This window comes from Schistocerca cancellata, chromosome 3 (genome assembly GCF_023864275.1).
Source record: "Schistocerca cancellata isolate TAMUIC-IGC-003103 chromosome 3, iqSchCanc2.1, whole genome shotgun sequence".
Taxonomy (NCBI): domain Eukaryota; kingdom Metazoa; phylum Arthropoda; class Insecta; order Orthoptera; family Acrididae; genus Schistocerca; species Schistocerca cancellata.
The window spans coordinates 492,479,183-492,483,271 of record NC_064628.1 but is presented as its reverse complement, the minus strand read 5'-3'; the positions used below and the strand labels follow the sequence as shown (position 1 = coordinate 492,483,271).

General features: G+C 43.6%; 1 non-coding gene across 1 annotated transcript; it reads left to right on the top strand.

Annotated features, from left to right (window-relative positions):
• The first annotated feature begins 2,080 nt into the window (after window positions 1–2,080).
• Trnat-ugu (transfer RNA threonine (anticodon UGU)) lies at window positions 2,081–2,155 on the top strand. Its single transcript has one exon. It is a non-coding gene; the product is annotated as a tRNA-Thr (tRNA).
• The last annotated feature ends 1,934 nt before the right edge of the window (window positions 2,156–4,089 follow it).

Genomic DNA, 4,089 nt, shown 5'->3' with positions numbered 1-4,089 from the left:
CAGGTACCGTAGTGAGATGGAAGTTGGAATACGTGTTACGATATGACAGCATACTGGAGGTAGCTGGGTCACATATCCTTGACGATATAGACAGAGTACGTGGCAAACAAAAGGTTAGAACCGGTAAAAATATATAGAAATCACTACTGTTGTTTTTAAATACATTTGCGATTACTGCAGCGTAAATTTTAATACATACCAGAGTTTTTTCTTGTTCTCAAAGGGGAAAAATATTCATATCAACTGCACCTACTGCTTGCCGCTCGAGAATTGGACTCAAGGATGCAATGGACCACTGAGTGCTGTGCTTTTGTGACACAGTGAAGTAACAGGAGCAAACAGGCATCATACCTTGATTACCATATTCCCCTGATTCACTCTGTTTTTCTGTATCACAGCATTTAAAAAATTTCTAGTCTCTTATTTCCCCTAAGAGGCCACACTCCAGGCAAACAGCTGAAATAAAGACTTCCTAACACTTAAATTTAGATTCGTTGCTAAGGAAATAGTTTTCTCAGGCGATTTTCTTATTATTTGTCTTTTCTTATTATTTGTCAGTTTACATTTTATAAACTTGCATCTTTCGTCCATCATCAGTTATATCTCTGCCCAAATACCAAAACTCAACTGTTATTTTTAGGGGTTCATTTCCTGGTCTAATTCCCACAACAACACATCATTTAATTCGTTTACATTCCATTGTTGTTGTTTTATTTTTGTTGATACTCGTCTTATAATTTCTTTACTGTCTTCTCAGTACACAATCTATTGCTTTCAATTGGTATTCCAAGTCCTGTGACTTCTCTCATGAACTTACGAAGTCATCGGCAAATCTCAAACTCTTTACTGCTTTTCCCCTGCTTTACAACTTATTCAATATACATATTACATGAGATCAAGGATAGTCTACAACTCTGTCTCACTCAATTCTCAATTTACTGCTTTCCTTACGTTTCCGTCTGGTTTTATAAAGGCACTCGAGTTTCTATACAAATTGGAGATAACCTTTTGCTCCTTATAATTCTACCCCACCTGAATTTCAAAGAGTGTATTCCAGTCAAAGTTGTCTCTAAATCTGTAAATGCTATAAACGTAGGTTTGTTGTTCAACCTATTTTCTAAGACGAATCGTGGATCAGTATTGTCTAGCATGTTCCCATATTTCTCCGGAACCCAAAGTGCTCTTGACCAACGGACGGTGGTAACAATTTTTCTGTTCTTCTCCTAGTATTTTGTGACAGTATTTTACAATCGTGACTTAATTAAACTGATGGCTTGGTAATTACAATTGAAATTAACACATTCTATTTGAAGTCTGAGGGTATTTCACCTATCTTATGTGTCTTGCATATTAGATGGAATAATTGTCACGGGTGGACCTCCCAAGGAACTCAGTCGTATGCTCGGTATTGGGTCTTCCAGTGTGCTGTAAATTTATTCTCGCAGAATATCTCCGCTTTCCAAAATGTTGTAGTCAGGAACAAATACTGAAACAATATTAAGACAAGAAGCACAGTATACATGTAAAGGTTTAGTCGCATCAAAATATTCATTTATCGAGTTCTGGATCTGTGGACCTGTATAAATTTCATCAATTATGAATACCAAAATAATAAAATTTGCCAACTAACATTTTCAAGTATATACACCAAACTGTGGTACTAAAGTTTTCTTTTCAGTTTCAGGACTGATAATATCAGGTATTATTCGGCCCGTCCGGATAGCTGAGGGTGTTAATGCGCCTCTTCTGAGTTTCGGCGAGGCGCGCCGCCCCCGCAGTATACCACCCAGCGGTATGAAGATGGTATCTGTTCTTTCGGACATTTAGGTTTCGGACATGTCCGAAAGAACAGATACCATCTCCACATAGTTAGGGCTAACCAGCCATTGACGTTCTTCTTCTGTGAAGGATGCACACGCATAGCCCGAACTCTTACGGGACTCGGTCAGGCTGTCTGCCGCGAGTAATGACTGTAGTGGGCAGGGGCACTACGAATGCAGTGTGTGGACATTAAGTTGGGAATGTGGGCCTCACGGGTAGAGTGCAAGGGATAAATCCCTGCAGTCGCACTATCGTCTGTGCCCTCGGTGGCTCAGATGGATAGAGCGTCTGCCATGTAAGCAGGAGATCGCGGGTTCGAGTCCCGCTCGAGGCACACATTTTCAACTGTCCCCGTTGATATATATCAACACCTGTTGGCAGCTTAGGATGTTGATTTAATTATCATTCCACCCACCGGATTAACTGTTGGGGTCGGTGAGGTGGCCAGCCTCGGTGTGGCTTCAGGGCGGCTTCCCTCACCTAACTAGCTGAGTACCGAGCTTGTTCCCACGTCCTGCCTCAGATACACGATGCGCAAATGTTTAGAAAACGACCTCCAACGTGAAATGAGCTTTACCCTGGACTCAGACGGATGAGGTACATGAATTCCGTCCCAGGCGGAGGCGTGGCGTCGGAAAGTTGTAAGATGGCAAGAACTATGCCCCTTACACGAAGTCATTAAAGATCACCTAACTCACGTTGAGCGAACAGTAGGGCTGAACAAAAATGACTGACAAGGCACAATGCATCTTGTGGAGCGTATGGTATGGATGTATTGGAATAATTAATGTCGGGTGATTGTTTTAAAGTAATTCACACGACACGAAAACTTTGTGGAAACGAGTCGCTTTACTGGACGCTAGTTTACCCCAGGGAAGTATTTGACCGTGGCTGGCTGGGGGAGCGGCTAAGGGAAGCGACAATAGGCAGCTTAGGGTGGCTCAAGCTCTGAGAAAGCGGTAATGGTGCGCGGCCTCCAGCCGCCTTAAGATGAGTGACAGTGATTGGGTTGTTGACCCCGACTCCATGCTGGTGTACCGGGAAACAGACGGAGAACTTGTACGCCTGTTGATAAATGTCTGTCATCCCATTTTCTGTGAAACATGCGACAAAGCCGCGCAAGCTACGGTGGAGCGGTCAACAGAGGTCAAAATATGCATGTTCGTGGCTATAGCAACTTCACGCTAAATTCACTGTCCGCAGAGCCAGAAATAAATCAGGTGAAGAGCGACAGCATGAAATACGCCGGCCTCCGATGGGAACGTAGGACCAAGGAATTTGAAGTAATCTCCTGGGAGTCAGAATTCCGGAAAACTTGATGTTGTGCAGACGCTAACCTTAATGGGTGGCCTGGGAGCAGCTAAATAACAGAAGTTGAGAGGAAGGGAAATTTTGTGGGAATTTGTTCACTTCCCAGAGCAGGCATTGGTCGGTGCTGGGAAGCAACGCATAATTAACGCAACTTGCGCTGCAATTGGCGTAAGTGATTTTGCTGGAAGGGAAACCGAGGCGAAGACCTGACTGGCAGAAGTCTCAGTAGAGGTCTTCCATTCCCAGCTTGCCTAGAGTGCGGACGTGGCGGTCTTGACTCAGATTGCCTGAGAAAGAGTGAGCATCTCTGCAGTTTAGGACTTAGCAAAGGGAACGATTGAGCTTGGAGATAGGAAGTTTTGGTTCATCTATTTACTGAGCAAGATAGCTAGGAGTGAATAGATGAGCGCAGCCTTGCAGCACCACGAGGTCGGCCGATGTCCACACAACGACGCCGCTCCGCCACGCTGAATTCGGTGATATTGCGCCCGCTCCGGCCACTGATTAATTTGTTGGATCATGTCGGCCAAGTTTCCACGAGGGTTTCATGGGCCGTGTACTGTAGAATTCTTCTCGCACTTCGCATTACGCCTGGGTCAGTCGATAGGAATTACTTTTGAGTTAACGAGCTTTACTCCATGCAAACGCAATTTATTACCACTGCCTGGTAGGAGAGTCATGTAATGTGATGATTGAAGGTCGTGAGTTGAAATAAATTTGTGATAATCGACTGCATCTGTTATCAATCAAGTAGTGGAAATCCCAACTCACGTTCTTAATTAATTTTATGTCAAACATTTGCATCTGGTGTTCAGTAGCTGCATATAACATCAATGTGCACCCTTTTTAATTAAAAGTGATCAATTCTGAATCAATTAATGTCAACACTGCCACCGCAGTTCAATCAGGAGTCTCAGGGCCTTATTACTTTCTTTGCGTTATCCGATATTGCGGCAG